At 37.0% G+C, this 24,352-nt stretch overlaps 1 protein-coding gene and 1 long non-coding RNA gene across 2 annotated transcripts in view; one reads left to right on the forward strand and one right to left on the reverse strand.

Moving 5' to 3' along the window:
* The window catches only part of THSD7A (thrombospondin type 1 domain containing 7A), a 286,749-nt gene that overhangs the window by 209,720 nt on the left and 52,677 nt on the right, over nt 1-24,352 (reverse strand). The window lies entirely within an intron of this gene.
* LOC129735885 (uncharacterized) overlaps nt 14,512-24,352 on the forward strand; it is a 30,458-nt gene continuing 20,617 nt past the window's right edge. Inside the window, exon 1 of the long non-coding RNA XR_008731808.1 lies at nt 14,512-14,699. This is a non-coding gene — a long non-coding RNA (uncharacterized LOC129735885). The remainder of the gene's footprint in view (nt 14,700-24,352) is intronic.

Genomic DNA, 24,352 nt, shown 5'->3' on the forward strand with positions numbered 1-24,352 from the left:
ATTTATTTGAGGCACGCAGCTCTGTGGAGTCTGTAAACTGCTCACACAAGTGATTGACAAGTTAGCATCTTTTTGTTTTCCAGGGAAAAATATGACTAACCTTTATGAAAATGAGGTAGAATTAGCCATGAAATACTGGAATTACTTTATTCATGTTTCCCAGCACTAAACAGTTAGAAGATGACAAAACAAGCACGCAATACCTTTTATTTACTGGAAAGAGAAATGTGAACAAGATACAAATTTCTTAGCTGCTGGTCATGAAAAGCTGCCTGCCAAACAGAATCATCCTGCTGATATTCCTCTGCCAACAGGCAGTCCCATGCTAGCATCCTTCTCTGTTTAGGAAATGCCACGAATTTTCTTCAGGATCATATTATCCTTCAGGATGATACTATCTTCCATCCTGAAAATGTTGCATTTCTACATATAGTAAAGTCAAAGAGCATGCAGAGAATACAACACATGCACAGCACATCTGTTTCTAGAATCAACAATACTTAATGAAGAAGTTTGTCCAGCATCACTTTTGTCCACTTTCAATTTCACAGACTCTGGCTAGGCCAGAAATCTTTAGAGAAGTTTCAGGCCACTCTTTTAGATCTATAGAAGAAGTTTTACAAACCCTACAGCTGTACCCCACTAAACCATCTATGCTGCATGAGTACTAGAATACCACAAAAATCACCCAAATTCTAAAAAATGAAAAATGTATGATCCTCATCTGAACTCTGCTCATTTTGATTCATCTCCAAGACTTTTTCCCTTCACTTAGGTAGGAAAATGACAAATGCTGCCAAAGACAAATGAGTCAACTATCTCCCTGAGAAGAGCTCTAGAGTTATAATTTTATTACAGCCAATACCCACTGGATAATACAGTACCACACATTTCTGAAAAACACTCTGGATTTGTAACATACTAATCTGGTGCAGTCACCATTTTGGGATGCCCTTGGATGTACTGCCTGTATGGGTTGTGGTGCTACGGCTGCACACCCGTGACTGTTCGAAAAGTTATGAAGGTGTTGTACGTTCACTTAAACATACATTTGTTTTGCAAAATCCATGATCTTAACAACTCACATAACTCAAAAAAAGCTGGTTTTTTTCTTCATTCACCAACATAAACTCATGGGCCACAAAAGGTTCTAGCTCTACATTTCGTGAAAGCCTGACTTTCCTGCAGATATTTTACTACAGATGCAGGTATATCATAAGGATTCTCTTGAGATGAGACCTGCATGAATTGTACCAGATTTTGAGAAATTCAGGATGGAATAAGCTGTGTAGGGCTCCCACACTCAGTAACGGTCTGTTATTTTTCTCTATATCAATACTGGTGAGCCTAGTCAGGGAAGTCACAAGAAATATCCTAAATGTGAACATTGTGGGGAAAAAATAGAATCATGTGTTGCAATATACTCCATCTCTTGAAATCTGGTAGTTCCATTCCTTAAGTCCAAAATTAAATGTGCCATGCAAAACATGCAGCTGAAAAGTTATTCTTTAGGGAAACTAAGCATATGGCCTCTAGGTGTCACACTCGACCATGTCATGCTATGCTATTTATGGATTTCTCTTACTCTTTCATAGCAGGTAAGAAACCTTGATTTCATCCTTTCAAGGAGTGATATTATGCCATATTCTCTTTTCAAAGTTGTAATTATAAAAAAAAAAAACCCACACACAAAAACAAACAAACAAAAAACCCCAGCAAATTTCTGCCTCTTTCATACAATTAGTACAGTTATTTTCGCTTTTACCGGAGTAACTGAGCAAACTCTAGAAGTGTCACAACTCCTGTTTGTTAAATTTGTATCATTTGGGGGGAAAATAGATTTGGAGGACAAATCAGGAACTTCAAGAGTTATTTATGTGAGTTGTGCAGAGCTAAGAAAGCATTACACATACAAAATCACTAGAATATGTTAATAACATACAGTTAAACTCTTCACTGTTTCTCAATTACTTCAAAAATCTTTGCAGCAAGAAAAAGTTATTTTCAAAAAAAGAATGAAGATTCTACTTGTATGAATGTACAAGCAGCAAACACCTGGATCTCATCTAGTTCTGACTTTACAAAAGCTTTGTTTTTATTGTGGTAAGTTAGGAATTCGTGGACAGATGTATCATCTGTTTGTTTGATTAGTGAGTGTGTGTTTGGTTGTTTTCTTTTTTAATCTAGGCTAAACCTAGAAGTTTTCCTAGCCATTCTTTCATTGGTAAAGGGTGGCTCTTTTCAGTTGCAAAAAAAGGTATTTTTTTTTTTAAATCTCTACTGCTGTATTTCAGTAGTTCTCTCAGTTTGCTTTAACACCCGGCTACTGCATTTTTTTTAGATCCCTTTGGCAGGCAACAATCAATACTCTCAGCATGGAACATTCACGGAAACTATTCTTTGTAGGAAGAACATGGTAAAGGTGTGACCAGGAAGTACATCAAACTGCCTGCTGGAAGGTAAAGCTAAAGGAATTCAAGTAAGATGTCAATGAATTTATCAAGGAGGTCACCTAGCCTCAACCGAGATCAAACTACCCAGTGAAAGAGTGTATTTACCATCTTTGCCTGTCTTCAAGAAAAATGTTAGTTTTGACTTGGAGACACATTTTAACCAAGGAAAGGCTACTGGGCTAAATAGATCAATACCTTTGTGAAACGTAATGGCCCAAGAACTGCAGAAGGTCAGATCAAATCAGCTAAATCTACCTTCTGGCTTCAGGCTCTCTCAAGGAACATTGTCCTTTCTGCACAGATTACACTGACTGGCTTCAAAGCTGACTGCATGAAGCAGAACCTTTCCAAAGATCAGCACTGGCTGCAAGTGTCCATGATAGTTCCCTATCAGGAATTCTCATCCCTATTGAGAATTCAAGCTCTTAACATTTCCTTATCTATTTAGAGATCTGTTTAGTAGCCTCTGGTGGAACTTGCTGTATAGCAGGAAAAAACAGTATGCGTTTTTCATTGGAAAGCCAACAGTGTTAATACTCCCATCAGCTTCTGAATATGTGAACATACTGAACATATCTGAGCAAGCTGGTGTTAAGTCCTTCTATTTGAAATTTCTGTTGCAGAGACTATACGCACAGGATAATTCTAATCACACACAAAATTCACAAGCAAAATACTAATTAGGGTTAGGGTTTGTAGCGAGGTCTGCATCTACCCTGACTCTCTCAATTACACTTCTCATTTTCTTAAAACTGCAAAATTTGCAGGTTCATAATAGCTTCACAGATAAAGACAAAAAAAAGAAAGAGAAAAACACACAAAACCTATGTCCATTGTGGTCCCTGTCATTTCAATGAAGAAGAGAGACAATCATTACTTTTCTGTGTTAATAAAAAAGGGGAAAAAAAATGTGTGTGAGGAAAGTGGTGAACTTTTCACTGAAAAGCTTTTGGTAATGTCTGTTTTGGGGAAGAAACTTCAACTTTTCTTGTGTTTGGAGCAATCAATGTGCTCTTATCATAATCTCCAAAAAGAAGTCTGCACACAATTAGAACCTTTTCTGGAATTGTGCTGCCAGTATGCACTTGCTTATGGAGTGCTGAGGGGGGAAAAAAACTAAGATTGGGTACAAAAGTGAGACTGGAACATAAATCTGGTCTCTAAGTCACTAGACTAGAAAGCCTGGGAAAGATTAAGTGATAGGAAAAGCTAAGACAACAGACTGAAATCAGGAAAAGAAACCTAAGTGGAGGGAAAAAAAATACTGTGAGGAAGTAGTGACAAACAGAATTGGTGTGGGTGTGCTATTTACCGTTTACTCTTCTAACACATTTGGCATGGATCTACCTATGTGATTAAGACTGCACAAAGAACGGAGCTTTTTTAATCTAACTTTAGTTATCTGACTTTCAGGAAGTCCAATACAAACTTCACTAATGGAGAAAACCAACCCAGGTGATCAGGTGCCCGTAGAACCAGTTTTCTATCACCAAGCCCATTATACTAGATTTTCTGACAGGAAACCAAAAGGAATCCAGACAAGATGCTCACTGCAGAAAAACAGCAGTTAAAACTGATAGTTTTAAATGCAAATAAGTAGAATAATTTACAGGACCTGAAAAGCAGGCAGGTAGGTTTCAAAGACACAATGAAGGGGTAAGTACTGAAATCCCTGGCAAGGGAAACAGAAAGAGAATGGAATAAATAAAGAAAATCAGTGCCCATTATTGCCTTTGAAAATCCTCTCCAGGGAGAGCTTAGTAATTTGCACAAACCAAATCACCTTAAACAAAAGCCACCTTCAGTCAATTTTAAACCTTCTCCTTATTAAAATCCTATTGATTGATCATTCTTCATCTAAATGTCTGACAAGCCAATTTCCATTCTCAAGAAGGAAATGTTGGTCTTCTTTTTCAAGCCATAAATCACTCGTTCTGTTATCAATTCTCAAATTAGTTAAGTAATACAAATTAATAAGAAAATTAAACAAGGCTGCTTTTAGTGAGTTGTTGTTTCAAATGTGGTTTTTTTAACTTAACCAATACATTTAATGGTTTCCAGAAACCAATAGGCTCAGTAGTTGTGACAAACACAATAAAGCTGAAAACAGCTTTTAATGATTTGTTAAGAGTTCTAGCCTACCTGGCCAAAAGTACAGCTGTGTGTTTTGTGCTGACTTCAACAGATGAATAAAGAAGAAGAGTATAACTTCAGGAAACAGATTAACGGATCTCACACCATCCTGATATGAGGTAAGATAAAGTGAGATTTAAACTATATTAAATTAATGATCAAGGTTCAACTGTGATTTGCTAACTAACCAAGCCCTAAGACAGAACTATATTATATCATTAATACTCATATATTGCAGAATTTTAGGTTGTAATAAAAGGTACAGCACAGAAAAGAATATCTGAAAATAAATCCTTCACCGTCTAATTTTATATGAAAGATTCACAAGTGTGTTCCATCTGTTATACTTTCATTATATGGTACCTGCTTTAACTGGGGGGTGGAAGGGAAATGTGTTCCTACTGACCAATCTTCCTGTTGAAAATTATAGGTCACTGTCATTGAAGTCAACTCTGTAGCAAACCACAATGTAAAACCTAAATCTAAATAAGGCAGGCAACAAAATTAATTAATTCTAATCTCATATTAATGGAAACATGATATCATTTCAAACCACAAGGACAATTAGTTCCATGCTGATTTGTATTAACAAACCTCCCATTTTCTTAAGTGCTGACTTTTCTTCCTCTGCTGTTGCGGCACCATCCAGTCCTCTACTCCTGTACCAATATTTCTGTGGCAAAAAGCAAATAACCAAATCTATGCACTGAGATAAATGACATCACAACCACATATAATTGGATTTTCTGCAAACAGATCACAATGCACTTCACATATTCTGTGTGCTGCTGAAAAATCTTCTCTAAATTATCAGCATTAGCATTAAAATTAGAGCTTCACTAGGGGGATCAAACCAAGCTTAAGGTGATGTGACACTTTCAGGACAGGAAAAAAATTCATTAAATTGGCACTATTGTTCTTCCCTATGGTGACAAAAGACATTACTGCCAGTTTTCTCCAATCACTATTATATTAGTGTATCTGAAAATGAGAGAAAAAGCTTTCCAATTAACTGCTAGTGGCAGCTCTGTTACTTCCCCAGGTTTTTCCCATGAGACTTAAAACTAACCTTGGTCTAAATAACTGACAACTGCATCTATATACTCTCTGTAGAATATATGACAACTTACTTTGATATACTGTTCACTGAAGGAAGAATAGTATGGAGGAGTTCAAAAGCAGAAGGAGTTTTCTCAGTGACTGCACTATTACTGAAATAGTGTGGAAGCTTGCAGAGCAGTGGTCTCTACATCAACATTGAGCTCAGTTGTTACCATCCAGCTAGATGAATGGAGTCTGACTTCCCTGGGACAGGGAAATTCAATCTACACCCATTAAGTGGGGTGGGCAGCCTTGAGAAAAAAAAAAAAAAAAAAAAGAAAAAAGAAAAAGAAACATGACTTTGAAACCACAATAGAAATGTTTGAACGGCACTGAGTTCAGGTAAAATAACAACCTGGATTCAGGTAAAGAGACAAATGTTCTACGTTCTACCGGGGGCGGGGGGAAGGTAGGTCATGCATAAAGCAGAAGTAAAATTTTACATAAGAACTTGTTTCCTACATATAACAATAGGATAAAGAAAAAATTCTTGATTCTTTCATCTTAATGCTTTTTCAATATACATATTGCCTTTATCACTTTTACAAACAAAATATCAACACGATTTACTCAAATTCTCTTAGCACCTCTATATAAGTACAGATACAATACACCTATCTTTGTCTGGCTGTTGTTTTGGCACCAAAGCAAAAGCTTATTCTTCTGAGATACTCCTCATAGTGAAAGGAAAACGGCAATTTTTGTAATATGTGGCTAAAATACCCTCACCAGTAGGCCAAACTCCACCCATTGCCTGCAGATACTTCTACATATGCTCCAACGTTAATGTCTCCATCGCACATATTGACGCTAGGAGATATTTTCAATGTTTCCAAAAGTTGTTTTTATATCAACTACAAAACCAATTAATTCAGAATTTTACAGAAAGATGAAGAAAAAAAATATATTCTGCCTCCTCTCAAAACTACTAGAAAATGATCAAAACCAACTTGCTTTGGAGACCTTGGAGGATAATTGCACATTAAACTCCAGATCATTTCAGTTCTTCCTTCTTCCTACAGATATACAGTCTTAATTATAACATATGTAGGAGTTTGCCCATATCTTATTTAGTACATGCACTTATCTAAAGGAAAAATTTTAATGTTATATGGTCTTTGAATACATCTTAAATACTGAAACTTGCTAAATAGCAGGGTACACTGCACCTCACTCAGGCTCGAGTACAATTCAATAAATTATTCTCCTATAAAGTTACAGGGTTGACATAGCAAAGTACTACACTGTAGGATTCAGAGAACTCCATTAGGTCAAACCCTTAAAATGAGCATATGCCTACACCAAACCCCCTCTCTCTGCCCATAACCGGCTGACTGGCAGCCAACAAAATGCTTGCTTGCTTGCCAATATTGTGAATCAGGATATTTTAAAATAATAATAATAATTATAATAAAATTTAACTATATTGAGGTATTTGACTACAATGATTTTTAATTGAAAAATGTCTTGTTTTGGGTATAGGCAGTTAGGCAGGGTTTCTTCTAAGCTCCCAAGATTTAATTTTCACTTCTGAAAGGACTGGTGAAGTACACTGAGGGTTCCTAGCCTCTGTTAAGAGTCAAGACTTCTGACTTCATGTCCTAGGTTTCCTAGGTGTATACAGAGTTTTGACAAAGGGAAGAACAACGTATCTTGCATCTTTAGAGGAAAGGAGGAAAACAAATCTTCCTATTTCTCTTATATATATGCAAAAGAAAAATTGCTATTGTCTTCAGTCAGGACAGAACTTATTTTCACCAAGCATTAGGAAAGTTTAAAGAAAGTTTTAATCTGTTACAGAAAAGATTTCTGGTAGTGTTATCTTTGTAAGAAATTCTACAAAAGAAAAATAATTAAAATATGAATAGGGGAATGTCATTTTCATTGCATTCACATCTTCAGAACATAAATCAGAAACCCAGTGTCTTTTTTTTCCTCATTTGAAAAAAAAAGTGCAAGAACTTTCTCTTCTGTGTTTCATACTCTCTTTCACATTATGTTAACCTGCAAATTCAAGTAGTGATCTTCAGATGATACCATAATGAAATAATCTCAAATGAGGGTTTTTTTGGCTTCATATAATGGAATACAGAAGACTGTATTCATTTGATTTCAGAATGGATCATTAGCCACTGTATTCTTAAACCATTAGAAGAAAGAATTTGAAATCAAACAATAAATAAACCTAATGCATACCTCTAAGCACAAAGTAATTAAAATAGACAGTAAACATTTGCTTTATTGCTTGTTTTCCCCCTTAAATTATGATTTTTGCAACAGTTCTTTAAATGGCTTTCACTTTAACTGCACTGCAAAAATGAGATCATATTTGTCGTATGCTCTTCATTAACTCAACTGATGGCATTTTAATTCCTACAACACACAAAATCTGATGTTCGTTTTGCAATTTGACATAGCTAGTGTATGTTGAGAATAATTAGCTTCACTATGGCAGAACAAATGATTTCTTTGCAAAGAACACAAATGCTTTTTAACAAAGAGTATTTGTAAATTTTCAAGGTATTTCTTGTCTTACAGAAAAGCAACTATTTCATGTTTAATTAACTTTTCTCTACCCTTATTTCCCTAATGAACTAATAAACCATGTTCTATCTGATGGTAAATACTTTCAACAGATCTAAAAGAGGATGAGAAAGGACACTTGGCACAAGTGTGATGTCTGCTATACTGAAACACTTGGGCATTATTATAAGCAGTAAACGCAGCTTAAAAGACTAAGGGTTAACCAGAAAGGCAATAGCATGGAATTTCATTAAAAATTATTAAAGTAATTATTTTCTGCCTAAGACTTCCCATAAAAGGACAAACACCCCACCTACAGTTTGGTAAACATATCTCAACATATGTAGGTATCGTATAAACGAAGCCCAACAGTTACATTCTCACACAAAATTATTCTACTCATTTATTTTTAGAATTACAACATAGTGTCCATAACATGACCTCTGAAAATGTGCAATTACGTTAAAATATTATGAACATCAATACAGGCCATGGATTAACAAGTGACAGGAGAAGAACACCTGAAACATTTGTAAAAGTGCACCTTGATACCATCGTGGGCTGATCAGACCGGCAGTCTGTGGCTGCCTGGCTAACACACACGTACACACAGTGGGGGAACACTGGTTGCACAGAGGTCCGACACCTTGCAGAGTGCCCGAGGTGGCAGCGGTGTGGGCTGTCACCAGTCTGTTGCCCAAAGCCCGACACTGTGACTGGTCAGAGCGAGTGCTGCATTCTGCCCCTGCCCTGGCTCAGCTGTGCCAAACCACTGCAGTGCTCGCCGGGGCACATGTCAGTTAACTTTCAAGATGTTTATGTGTTTTGTGTGTGTCTGCATGTGTGAGGAGCTCTCCCTGACACAGCCCGTCCTTCCTTGCTCGGTTCACTAATAAACTGAGTGCAGCAGCACCACATTGCCTAATGTTCAACTCCCCCCTCCCCATCACAACACAGGCAGAAACGCTGGCATTTTATGTTCACATCATAAAAATAACATTTAGACCTTACTGTATTCCCTAAAAGCCTAAAGAAAAAGAACCAATCTTGCAGTCAAAGAACAGCCAGTAGAATAGATCTCTCTTATTCCTTACCCCCCAATGATATTTAAGGTGGTTTTGCAAAAGTAGTATTATAAATCTTTTACTGTGGCAACAGCAAAGATTAGGCTCCAAGGGTTAGATATAGTCATCGGACTCTAGGTCAACCACCTTGAATCTCACTGAGATGGAAGATGACAGTTACTGTGATCTTCAAAAAAAGCATGCAATGTTAATATTGCATCCAGAAATACTAATTAGGAACAGTTTTGTTTTCTGATATGTATCGTCATTGTGGGATACATTAGTAACTCTGGCTTATTCTCATAGAAATTCAAATTGCTTTGGCAAGAACAAGAGAAACAAACTCCATCAATACATAAATCAGAACTATATATAGAACTGAATGGAGCCTTCAAATCTTCTAGGCAAAGGAACAGAAACACCAGTCTGAGTTAAGGCCAGCAGGTAAGCTGATAAGTAGTTGCTATTATTGAGTTTTACCCATCCCTACATAAAGCTACGAAACCAAATTTCACTTTTTCCTAACATTCTACATATACTAGATGGGAAGTTAAAAAACAAACAAACAAACAACAAAAAAAAAAGAACCACCAACCACCAAACAAAAAAAACAACCCACCAAACTAATAATAATCAGAAGAAAAAAAAGAAAAAAAAATAGGAAATGAAAAAGAAAACACCCCAACCAACACCCAGAACCCAGAAGCAAACCAAACCGCAGCCCCCCCCCAGAACAGAGCCCTGCTATACGCGGTGCGCTAGGGAAGCCCGCGGCCCCGGCGGCCCGGCCAGCCCCCGCAGCGGGTCGGCACGGCCCAGGGCGCTGACACCCGCTGTCGCCCCAGCACCTTGGACAGGGGCCGGCCCAGCCCCCTCGGTGTCGCACGCTCTCTTGCCGCTGCGTGTGGGTTACGCAGAGCCCGAGAACTTCCTCCACCGCATGCTCCTTGTTCTGGCAGGGAAATTTTGCGCTGTTGAAATCCATGCATAGCCAGTAAACGATGGATGAACCGGCATATGCTTGAGGTCATCCATTCCTTGTTGCCTTGAGTCACGTACAGAAGCCGTTATACCTTAAAACCGTGCTACACTTTTGCTACATACATCAAAGTATATCTACGGAAAGACACTGTAGAAATACTCCCCTTAGTATAGTATCAGTGAGCTTTCCTTTAACAAAAAAAAAAAAAAAAAAAAGAAAAAAAAAAAAAAAAAGAATAAAACTCCAGAAATTTAGAACAAGATTGTTTGCAGGGTCTTTCCCCGACTCGCTCTGGGTGGCAAAACTTGTCATATTTATCATAAAGATATTACACATACTTCTGAGATGTTTCATTATAAAAAAAAAAAGGAAAGAAAACCTAATAAAAACTAATACTATTTTCACACTATGAAACAATTGTGATTTTATTGAGCCAGTTGAAATTGTTATCCTTAAAGTCAGTGTAAACAGAATTAAATTTAAACCTCCAATTATCATGTAGATTATATTCAGATGAGGCATAGAGGAATTTTTGCTGATGTTCTCTGCAAGAAATCAATTTAAGACTAAAAGAAAAATATTTATTTTAAAGATGCTCTTAAAAATAGGCTTAAAAATTACTATTTGGATCCACCTGCAGGCCATTTCAGAAAGATTGCAGCTGAGGGGATGAGACAGCAGGGAAACCCATTCAAGCTGATCCAATTTAGATATGCAAATTTTATCTTGTGTGTTTGAAAAGAACATTATGGCACAGCACAATTTGCACCTTGAGTTCCAAAGAATAATATTTCTAATCTAATGAAAACATGCCTCCATTGTTCGCTTTCCCACTCACCAGGTTTGGTCCAATGTACCACTCTCCTACCCTTCTAAAACTGTGTTTTTTCCATATTTGAAACAATTAACTAACAGTAAAAAAGAGGGAAAGATAAAATAGAAAGGTATTTGGTTTTGTAGTTACCTAAAAGAGGCAACATTACAAGTGGCTGACTGATGTATGATAAAGCCTTTAATATTAATGGGGCTAATATAATCCCCAACCTAGGGATAAAATGTTACATGAAAGTAACTGAAGTTTAATGTCACATTTCCCACAGTGTACTGTTACTTTATTTTTGTCTTTTTTGTTCCAAATGGTGATATTTGCTTAATGATAAACTTCTGTAAAAATACACTTCATTTTTTTTTTATCAAAATGAGTGTAACAATACTGACAATTGGTTTGGACCACACAATTCATACTTGCAACTATGATCTATTATTATTTCTTCTAATTCAGTGATACTATTGATAGTGAACAAGACACGTCTTAGAATTTATGAAAATGTATGTGAACTTAATAAGAACTAGCGTAATGGAACTAGCAATAATGCTGATTACTGTCTAGTTCAGTAAACAGTAACAATAATAGGCTCAACACTTCAGAGCAAATTTTCTTCTCAGAGAAGATGCAGAAGAGGCCCTTATTGTCTTCCTCCTAAACATGCATTAGACTTACATTACTGTAACAATAAGCAACAACAGATTTCAGCAAATATGGCTGGGATAATGTTTAAAAGACGACTCACATATTACACTTTTTTCTGCAGTATTGGAAAGCAATCACTGTGTTGCTCTTTTTTATTTAAAAAAGCAAGCCAAACACTATGCTAAAGCTTCCAAATACATAGAATACTACCAGATTTTGAATGAGAAATGACATATCCGATATTTTAAGGGCAGGTGCAGTCAGGAAGTAAATCGTTTTGGAAGAAATAGCTCAAAGATTAATATACACATAAATTCATACTGGAGCAAACTAAAATATGTGAAGTACAGTACTGGAATTACAACTTGTACCTAAGAAACACTTACTGATCCTCTCATTACCATAAAATTCTATGATGTTAAAACTGTAAGGAAACATATTTAAATCACTATTCATAAAATTAAAGTATAAAATAATATGTTGAAGTAATTGGATAAAACCCCTTTGAGTTTCATAAAATACACATTCCAGACATGCCTTTAATTTGAAAGTGGCAGAATATAGTTTCACTACATTAAAAAGCACGTTTTTGAGGTAAATTCAACCTCTTTGTTGAATGCCTCCCACTTCAAACAGGGTCTTCCAGGGTTAGTTGTAATCTAACCTCTGAATTAGCCTCTGAATCTTCACCCATGAAGACAACCAAATAATGAGCTCTATTCTCATAAATCCTCAAGAGTTCCCTTGTTCCACAGGCACAAGACTTCCCAGTTTCTCACTTTCATCCACTTTGGCCACAGTGGTAATAGAATAACCAACACTAAATATTACTGAAGATTACATTTACAAGTCCTTTAGCTATTCATGCAACTATATCTAACTCATAGTCCATTACCAAAGGTTAAAAAAAGAAAAAGGTTTGAAAAGGAAATTGCTTCCAGACCTTCAACACATGTAGCTGGTTAGACTGATAGTTCATTAAACACATAGCTCTCCAGCTACAAATGCAAAGTAGGAGAGATGGGTAGTCACAGAAAACTTGAAGCTCAAATTTCTAGGAGTATGTCTGCCACTGTTACACTGCCTTTTACTTATTTCGCAAAGATCAAAGTAATTTTGTAATCTCGACGTTTCATGCCCATATTGTAATGACACCATAACTGCAGGTCATGTAAACAAAAAACAATTAGAACACCAGCAAATAAATGGTTCATCTGCTGAAAATGAGCTTAATTGAGGACGACTCCTATGCTCTCCAACCAAAACAATTACTGGAATAGCCCCATTGACAATGTTAGTAGGAGCTGGCACAGACTCTGAATCAGGAAATCAGCACAGGAAAAGTGCAAGGCCTATGCTTGTGCTATCCAAGATTAAAAAGCCACAAAAATAAGTTTGCAATGGTAAGTTTTAACCAGTCCATTGAACAGTGCAGAAAAATGACAGCCCAGTTCTGAGGATGCTGGGCTACCTTGGCTTGTAGGATGATGAATGAGCTGAAGGGGCCTCAGCACCAGGCAAGATTGCAGTGTGTTGCACAGGACCCCCATCTAAGGGCAGTGGGAGGATGCCTGGAAATATGTTGGTGCATCAGCAATCCTGCAACTCTCTGTCAGATGACAACTAAACATGCAGTGTATTGGAGATGTTGGACTTTGACTAGGAGATACTGCTTTACCACAATTTTTATATTAATGATAGCTTCATAAAATATCTTTACTTTGTGCTTGATTTCAAATTGCTACCATAGCCATAATGGAAGTCTAATAAACATGTGATGAAAACTGAGGAAATTAAAATGTTTCAAAATTCATTAAGTCAGACAGAATTTTTCATACTTTGAAAGAGCACAGAGGAGATAAGTTGTAAAAGTTCTCCCTTCACATGGGGTTAAAGAATACCTTTGAGTCAAGAGCACTTAACCATATGGTTGAAATTAGAACTACCCTCAGCTTGCCAGCATCCCTCAGCTGCTGTCTTCCTCATCTCTACCTATTAGATCACTATCCACTGTGCCTTCTGTGGCTGTGCTACAGAATTTTGAACACAGAAAAAACTTTAGCTAAATTAAATAATTTCAAAAATACAAACATAAGTGTTTTTTGTGCATGCCAAACTTTCTAAAAGAAGGGAAGTTTCAAGGCATTTTGGTGAACATGAGCATTGAGACACTATCAAAGTATCACAATACATTCATACAATCTGTGAGTTATAGTAGCAGAACACATACCTTACTCTATGTCACAATTTGCTTTTCTTCTATTTAGATGCCTCCTTGATAATAATTTAGTTTATACAATAAGTTAATTCTGTATGGTAATTATGTTGACCAACATCCTGTTACAATTAACACTTTCCTTTCCTGCTTTAAATATAGCCACCATTTCCTGCTAAATATGCTTTCCAACAAGATTAGCACATTAACTTCCTTTGTATATTTATCATTGGGTGACGAGAGGGTAAGACGCAAGTGTTCAAAACAAATCCTTTGGCAGGAAACAAGCTACTCAACTGAATTAAAAGAGAGGTTACATAAATATTATTACATCAATTTATGTAAGTAACAAAACACCAAATTACAATTAAGGGCTGAAAAAAAGAACTCTGTTAAAAAAAAAAGGGGGGGGGGGGGGGTGCGCACACGGGTATGGAGTGGGCAGAGTCCATAAAACAGATTTGACAGATCCATATATATATATCACTTTGTTGGAAAAAAAAAAAAAAAAGAGGAAGGAAGGTGAATGTACAAGCAGACAGCTTTTCATGAATTCCAACTGTATTCTGTGTTCCAACATACGCCATACATAAAAAAGGAAACTCAACACATACAAGGTATTTCTAGACAAAGCTTTCATTTCAATCATCTTTCCTGTCATTTAAAAATCATCATTTTAAGAGAAAATCCTGAAATCTTCACGGCAACTCCAGGGAGGGAGATTTCTGCCAAGTTGAAAGACAAGCCTTTTAATTAGGTAAGTCAAAACTCTTATTACAGTTACTACAACTTACCTCGTTCTTAATTCAGAATAGCTGCTCACCATTGCCTTTCAAATCTACCAGATTATCCAGGCAAGACAGCACTTGCAGTCCAGTAAATATTTGCAATATGTAATAGTCTCTGTTTTGGTGATTAACAATCCATAAAGAGATTTTAAGGAAAGCTATCAGTTTAATCTAGCAGGGCTTTGCATCCAGTATGCCAGACTGAGCCAGACAGTTTTAGTAGCGAGGCAATGATGCAGCCAGAGCATCTGAACTAAGGCAGTGCATTTTTAAAAACCCAGGGGAGTTACAGCCCCATTTAATCCATCTGTGATACACTACAGGGAAAGAGAAGCAAGGTTTCCTATGTATTTATCTGCAAAATATGTTGTCAAACAACTATTATCAGTACACAAAAGTATAATGCTTGGAATGTATATAAAACATCTGGAATACAATTAGTTTCAGCAGAAACAAACAGTATTTTCATATTCTGACACAAAGTGCTGTTATGAGTAGTATTCGGTCAATCTGTGTAAGTTGTAAGACGAATACTTTTCATTAGAGCTGACCGTACATTTCTTCAATAGTAGAGCCACAGAGGCATGTATGCCCCTTTATAAATAAGCAGAGCAGTTCTGGCCACACCGAGATAAGACCTCTGAGATCGGTCAGCCTGATGTGCGGGATGGATTACTCTAGTACTTCTGTAGCTTCTACCTTCTGCTACCCATTTGCTATTACATTAACACAGGGTTGAATATACAGAGTAGATGCACCTGGTTTTATGAAGCAGAACTTCACAATACTTACACATATGCCGCTACAGTACTCTCCAGCTAATGACAACTTTTTACCTTACCTATGCCATTGGGGCAGCAAAGGGTTATGTCACCCTGGCCGCAATCCAACTCAGGCAGCTCTGATTTTCTACGGAATTTTTTTCATTTGTTTGTTGACACTTCCTTGAGTTTTTAAGTTAAAAGTTTTGAGTTAAATCCTTGCAGAAACATATTTTCCATCTCTGCTTGGCCTTCAGCCCACTCTTCTCAATTAATTACCAATCCCAGCTATTTAAGAAAACCTGAAGAGTTATCTTACGCATATTTAATGAGTTTACATGTCTGTTTATAAATACAGTTCTTAAAAGCACAGCTTTCAGATGATGATTTGTGAGGAAGGGCAGTGGCACGGTGGGAGCTGTGGTGGCCCGGCCACTAAGGGAGGCATCTGGGAGGAAGCAAGTGGCTTTTGATGGTTTTTAGGACATGTCTCAGCGTCTGAGGGTGATGAGGCATATGACACCACCAGACAGCATGCTTTGGTGAACACCTGAGGCCAGTACTGCACCAGCAGCAGATCTCTCCACCAAGACAGAATATTCCCAGCAGTGAGAGAATGTGGCTGTAGGCCATTCCCGCAGCCCATTCCTGCAGCCCAGCTGAACACGGGTGAGCTCAGCTGGGTGCCCTGGAGCTGCCAGGTGCAGTCATGTCCCAGGAAGCACAAAACACTTGGCAGCTCTGGCTTCACTCTATCAAACACTTAGCCTCCCTCAAACTTCCTGCTGCAGATAGGATGGAAATTCATGCCAAAGTACTGATATGACACATTTCTTTTACTGGCAAGATGGCTATTCATTTGTAATGGGAGATTAAATGGAAGCAATGGTGCAACACTGTCCCTGCCCATGGCAGGGGCATTGGAACTAGGTGATCTTTAAGGTCCCTTCCAACTCAAACTATTCTATGACTCTATATTTTTGGAATGCAAATCTAGTCCAAAATCAAGCTCTGTGCGTGTACATGCATTTTCAGTATGTACAGCACTCCTGCAAAGTCTAGAATAAGTGTCTGAGTTTGCAAATTCCAACAGAAACTGTATAGAACTGGGACTGGAATAACCAAGAAATTGCATTATAACACAGTGTTTCAGCAACTTAATTACAAAAAAACCCCAAACAAACAAAAAAAAACAAAATGAAAAACACTTTTTTCCCCCCCAGTTAACTGTTCTGAATACAAGCATGAGCTGATTCAGTAACAATAAGCACTATCAACACATTAGTTTACAAAACGGAACTTCCACAGGCTTTCCATGGATCAGGAGGCACTATTTAAAACATACCATGACATTGCACTGAAGAAGTTTCCTTTACTCTCTGTCAAAACAGTAAAACACATCTAAAATGTTAAATCAAAGATTGCATCTCACACAGAAAGTAGCTCAGGGTGTTAAAATGAGTACTTCAAAGACACAGAGGTAACCCAACCGATTCAATTCATGCCTGGTCACTTGGGGTTTACATTCTTTTACTGTATTCAGCAAGAGTGCAAAACAACAGAAATTGTTATCCTCGAATTTAAAAGTTCTCTGTTTCACTGCCTAGCATGCACATTTTACAATTACCAGTGCCCAGAAAATATTAAAAAGGACTCTGCACGGGTGGAATCATCATGTGTTAAGACATTTACATCCTAACCAGTTTATCAATGTTATGTCTTGTGCTTTTAATGAATAAATATTCTCTCAACTGCTTCAGTTCTACATTTTGAACTTCCATCAACAATTACATACTCCACAAAATCAGAAAGGACAAAGACACTTCAATACTTTGATATGACTATAAGGAAGAAAATTATTCCTTTCCTTGTTCCAAGACTAAATGAGAAAACCATTTTAGGATGTTCCTCCATGCATTTTTACAATTTCTCTTAAATTCAAAGTTTGTTGACTACCAGTCCTAAAAGATATAGAAACCTACATCCCAGCTGATGTAAAAACACAGTGCTCCTGGCAGTCATCAGCACCCCAGTGCTTATTTTCACTAAGTCACCAAAGCTCTAATATTTTAATATATTGCATATACATGGCATTAACACTTCAAAACATAGAAGATCTCAATATTTTCATTAAAAAATATAAATTCACCAAATGTCAATACCCAAGTTACATCAAAATTGAAAAAGAAAACAAAAAAGTGCTTATAGAAGTTAACTAGTTTATCAAGCAGCAACAAAAGTGAAAAGAACTATGTCTCATGTAGTCTGGGCATGTTGGCAATCACTTTGAAATATTCATACTTCCTGTAAAATTATTTCTCTGAAGTACATAAATGAGCCTTAACATCTGTATAGAAAGGTACATGAATGAATATAAAAAGTAAACTTAAGTACTTAGCATTCTTAACGGAAGAAAACTGAGGAAAATGGGTCAGAACCACTCAAAAGAACTTTCCTCCTCTCACTCCAAAATACCCTTTAAAAGCTTAGTGCAATTTATGGGGCTGGGATCGCGTCCCAAGCCTGTAATTGTATCCAGGATAGGCAACAGCTGGAGAAATCTGCTCAGCTTTTATCTGAAAGAAATCTTTCTTGATCACACTTGCACAGAATGTTCTGAAACAGAGGAAAAGTTAAACAATCCAGTGTGACCTGCAGTCTGAGAGTTCAAAGATAAACAGCACTTTTCAGCATAAATCAGTCAACCATACAATACATTTGATTTTTTCCTCCATTAATCAAGTGCTTGAACTTTCATATTACTATGCTGGGAAGAATGGATATAATTTTCTCACAACTGTTTCAGAAAGTACATGCATTTTGATGTAAATGTGCAATATTGCACTGCCTGTGGGTGTTCCCCAATACACATCTTGAATAGGATTCATCAGTGTCCATTGTTGTTATCTACATTTCAGCTATGCTTCATTATAGTCAATAAAGATCTCGTCAATAACATAAATTGTATCTTGCCTGGAAGTATATCTTTAAAACCAGTCAGATGAATCCTGCCCTAAAATACCAAAATGCTCTTTGAATACAGAAGAGGTACTATGTTGCCTACTCAGCTACAGACACCTAAATTAGATTAAGCCCATGTCCTCTGGCTTCCAGATTTGGAGTATGATCCTTCCTTCCGCAACAATAATTAAAAAAGAAAATTTTATGACAATTGAAGTTCTTTAACACTTTCATTCATAAACCAGTCAACTCCCTATTCTTAGGCCTCTCACAAGCTTTCTTTCCAGTGAATGACTTTTTTGGACTGGGAAATATTTACTAAAACTTGGACTATTAACATATCATAGTTTCCAACACCAGCCATCTTGATCCTTTTCTATGCTTCCAGTATGACACACAAATTTTGAGATCTGGGCGGGCAAAGGAGAGAATAGCCTCTACAACTTGCTAATAACAATAACATGCTTATGAGAAAGCCCATTTGCTATCTAGCCCTCTACCAGCAGTAGTGCAGCTATCTTCAGTTACGGGCTGAAACATAAACTGACAATAGGGCAGACTCCCCTGTCCCCAAAGGCCAGGGTGCTCTGATGCGGCAGCCCAACACAGCTGCCACAACCAAGCAAACATGTTCCAAAGCCAGGCTGGAACACAGGTCTGAGAGCTGAGGATTCAGTTACACAGGTGTGTATCAGCATCCGGCAAGGCAGTAATTTTCACTATACTTAATTGAAGTCTCTATCACCATACCTTAAGTCCTCCCTGATGACCATAGCATAAGTGGATAGCACAAGACATCTGTTAGTGAGGAACTTGACCATGAAAACCTGGCTACAACACCCTCCCACCAAAACAACTCCAAAAACTATTTCAAAGACAATAATAATTTTGAAATAATAATTATTTAAATAAATAAAAAACCAAACATCTCAAAGTGAAGAGATGCCAGCATTATGGAATCTCAGACTTGCTTATCTGTGCCCACCACAACATAGACGGACTGTAATGGGATACTTGCACTTCCCACACAGTATCTCTGCCTGTACTCAAAATATGTTTCCCTAAAGCTCCTAGGGACCACTGGGCCAGAAGACTTTGCTGGGTTATTACCAAACCTTAAACTCCCCCAAATATTTCCAAATCACTAAACATGATTGATTTTCTAATGTGTGCTTTTCAGAAACACATTTACTTTAACAGAATATTTTTAGCACCCAATATTTATTCCCTCTCTGAAGGGTTTATGCATCTTATTCCTAGTAATACTTAAGACTGTTGTCAATGAAATAAACAGGCGGGTTTTGCAAAGTTTCCTTGAGCAATATTTATGCAGCGTTTTTCTACATTGTCTCCTGCTCTTTTGCACGCTTTTAAACTATCAACATCAATCACTAAGAATTTTTCCAGTATTGATTTTGCAGACCAAAGAATAAGTCTTTTAGCCTTTCTACTAAATGCCAACTTTTAGTCTCTCTTGCACTATTTCACAGCCAGAGACTGAACAGATATCTGTCAAAATGGAGCCTCATGAAGCATTACTTTTTCTGCTCTGACTCCCTAAGTCCTCTCTAGAGTCAGTGCTTTCCCCAGTCAAGGATCCAGGAGCTTTCTGAAAACATGGTGTGCCCTTCTTGTTCCTAGATGCATCATTTTGACTTTGGTTAGACCAAATCGTACTTTGTCTGATTAAATCCATATCACCAACCAGTCCAGATTATTCCCAGATGACACACTAAAAAAAAAAAAAAAAAGTTATCAACTGCAAGTTTCACAGACACCGATTTCAAAACCTAAAGTCAGGCTACATTGTAAAATACAAAGTATCAGTGTTTCCCAAACGAGTAGTGCTTCAACAGAAATGAGACCATTCAATAATGATCCCCAATATTTCTTTTTGCAGTGTGACCATTACTAATTTTTTAATTCAGCTGATGCATTTTTCTTCACATTTGTATTGCTAATGTGGGTTGCTAAACTTCTGTTTAGAATTTCACCAGGGACTTCCTCACATGTCTTATCAAAGCCTGGCTGTTTGCTACACTCATCTCTATCAGATAACCTTAAAGTACTTTAGAGGGCATACACAACATATATAAAGATGAGGTACACAGGAAGCGTCAGCCAATATACTTCAATGGAGCAATGCAGCAATACTTCAATTGAGCATAAATATATTTGTTTCATTATTATTACTATAAGCATTCAACTGTTATCCCGTACAACTCTCGGCTTTTTCATATGTGTTCAGCTGCTATGGTGAAGGGACACATTAAAAAGATTGAAGATACTTCAGTTTGGGGCGGGGGGCTGGGGGGAGCCATCATATTCTGAGTTAGTTCAAAGACTGACAGAGTTGAAGTTGCTTGATGTTTTGGAGTGTTAGCAGTCAATCCTGTGAAGAAGCACGCAGATTTCAGAGACGAGGTAGAAACACAAAAAGAACTAAAAAACCTCAGACCTTTAAACCTTCAATATGATAGACCCAAGCTGACAATATTTTCATGTTATTTTTTAAGAGTATGATTCACAAGGGTCTTAGGAAGTTTGTACGACAAAAAGCCAGGCAGTGCAGAGGCAGGTGCTTCTGGGCCCCCCCAATGCTCAGAACATGGTGGTAGCACGAGCAGCGCCCGTGTGCTGCGGGGGAGCTGTGCCCCTTGCTGCAGCCCAGGGCAAGCACTACCTCCAGGTACATGGTAACCCCTGGCTCCATGCTGTCCATGAGCTACTCAGCTCTGTAAAGGCAAAAAAATAATGATAAAAAAGGACATGAGAAAAAAATTTCCACTGTTGGAACATTTCAACTACAGTATCTAATACTACACATGACTAAAAATGGTCACAATTAGGTACTCATTAAATATCTATACCTTAAGCCAAAGTATATGTACCAACCGGATTTTGGATGTGCATGCAATAATCACAGTATAACAAAGTTTTAAGAAGTATGTCCAGCTGAAATAACACCAGAGGAGATGTAGACGCAGTTCATAACTCTGGATTAGCAGTAACACGTCTTTGTGAATCACTACTGTTGGAATGGAGGTATCTTTCAGTCTTTTATGAAATGAGATTTTGTACATCAGAAATAATATTCTTGTAACAGATTTTCAAAACAAGTTTAGTTCCACTCATGAAGAACACCTGAGCCAAACTCCAGGGAAAAGCGGAAGAAAACAAACAAACAAGTAAATCTAGCAAAACTGTCAAGTCAGAACAGTGAACCACATCATTTAAGACTCATTTCACACCTTAACTAGCAATTATGTTGTAACGGAGGAATCAGTTCGATAAATAAGCTTAGATAAGCAAGAAATACTTCCAAAAGAAGATTGGTGAAGACTACTTTTTTTTTTTTTAAGAAACAAAGACTTTCTTTCTGTGTTCGTGACGCAGAGCACACAAAACCCACAGTTTCTCATGAGACAGAGAAGAAATACACATGAAAGAGCAAGAAGCGCATCAATACTGAAAAAACTAACAAGTGTTTGCACTCTCTCACCCCAACCTCCAAAAGTAAAAGATAACCAAAGGCCTATTTTTCCTAGAGTAACTAAAGTTATTAGAGATTCCATAAAAATAAAAGGATTACTTTTGGAATGTTTCTGTAATATATACAGAAGGCTTTGCAATTAAAATGTTAGCCTTAAACATCTAGTTTATTGGAGTAATGCCTGGGCTCGATATTAACAATTTCCATTGAAAGACCGCATTTTAGTTGATTATTGCTAATTCAGTCTAGTTATTCTACAGCCAAACATATTCCTCAGGATTATGCTTGAGGTAATGATTTTGTGCTTGTTTTGCATGGATTCTTTTTAAGGAGTGCTGAATAACAAGAAGTTAGTTCAAACAAACACATCCCAAAGAACACAACACCCACAATTTTAAAAATAAATAACTGACAATGAATGCCCTAAGAAGGACTATCATGATATTCTTTCAAGCTAGAAGAGTTCGAAGTTTAGCAAATAGAGATTGTCTGGCATCAGAGATATACCTCTTGACCTACTCAGAACAAGAAAAGAACACTTGGAATTATAATAAAGGTTTAAGAATCTCAAGTCATGCAATTCCCAGAAGAGACAGTAAATGGAGAGCACTGATTTCATTACATCAATTACAGCCCAGCTTGTGTGTGAGACCCAATTATGCAGGTGCGATCCTTCCAGCAGAAGAAGTATCACTACAACAGCCCAAGCACAGACTTTGCTGGCAATTACTTTTCGCACTGCAAGGTAGATGCAGAGCAGCCTCCCTGTGTTCCCAACACCATCTCTATAAGGGCACATGATGGATGGCAGGGCATGGAAATAATTTTTTTAGACTAGAATGTTAGCTAAGGAATCAGAAGAGAAGATTTTAGAAAAGAGACAGGTTTGGGGACAGGAAGGAGGAGAAGGACTGAGTGATACTGGCATTGGTAGTTCAGGACTGGAACAAACTGGACCCTACCTAACACGATCTGGTATGAGCTGCAAAAAGACAAAGTGTCATATGCCATCAGAGCATGCCTTCCAAATCTTCCAGTACCATAACCCAATACTTGATCACCCAAAAAATTTTGTAAACTTTGTTTAAACAACATTTAAACTACATTTTCTCCAAACTTTAAATTCATTTAAAACATGCATGAGGTTGTAGTCCCATATACATTTCTTCTAATAGCAAAGCCAGCTTATGCTCCTTTCTTTAAAACAAATCTCTTTTCAAACATGCATTGAATTCTATATATTTATAAGTCAGCTAATAACTATGCTTATACTGCTAATTACACTTAAATTTTACACTTTGTTACTATATAAAAACAATTCTAATGAATTGCCCGAATACTACACCACTGGAAAAATTTGAAAAGCCTAGTGTATTGGAAGCTGTTCCAGAATGTTGCATACTAGTTTTAAAAAGACAAATAAAGTCTAGTTTCAAAAGTCTATAATTTTGAAAACAAAAGTCTTCAATTAGCTAATCAAGGATTTCTGAACATGTTAAACATGCAGGTTTTGTTTCCTCTGTTAAACTGCACAATGAACTACATCCTTGGATTCTGTCCTCAATTACATTCAGGATGCTCTACACAAAGCTGTACAGAGCAATGCTGGACATAATCTGAAGACAAAGCAATTTTCCTGAAAACTGTTTTTCCATAATGGTCTTCCTGATAATGCAGCTGACAGCCAGGATTTCAAGACACTGATTTTTAACTACATAGGGAATCTGGATTAATAACAGGGGAAAATATTAAGTTATCCTACTCAAGTAAAACAAACAAACAAAAAAATCAGAATCTGCAGAACTAAGAAAGGGTTTGTGGTTGTTTTTTTCTCACATCCAATTTTAGAAAAGATTTATTCAAGAAGTGGTAAGCAATGGTTTCCCATCCTCAGGAGACAATTCCACAGTTTAATATATCATTTGGTATGGCTTGAATATGTTTTACACTTAGTAAGTATCCATTGCATAACTTTCCTCCACTGTCTCTAATTACGCCATTAAGCAAGCTGGTACTTGCATTCGCACTTAAGAGAAGCTGCACTAGAGCTGCAGGGCACAAGAATAGAAAACCAAGAAAAAAATTAATAAAACATTATCTTTCCCATTTAGTAAGTTCCCTTTCTTTTTTAATGGAAACGTTTGTATCGGTAGACTATTTCAGCATTGCAAGGTAATAAATCACATAAACCTCGTATTATTCAAGCTGACCCAACTGCCAGATAAAAGTATCATCACTCACTAATGGCACAACTTGCCCTTAAGCTTTTCTCATTTTACAGTATTTCTGAGGAGTCACTTTGTATCCAAAAATGTTATTCATAACATAGAAAGTGGTCCAAATGTAATGAATCAAAAATCATTCTTGGCCTAAACTTTTTACATAGAAAATGAGCTACAAAATTCTT

The sequence above is a fragment of the Falco cherrug genome, chromosome 4, assembly GCF_023634085.1.
Source record: "Falco cherrug isolate bFalChe1 chromosome 4, bFalChe1.pri, whole genome shotgun sequence".
In the NCBI taxonomy this organism is placed as follows: Eukaryota; Metazoa; Chordata; class Aves; order Falconiformes; family Falconidae; genus Falco; species Falco cherrug.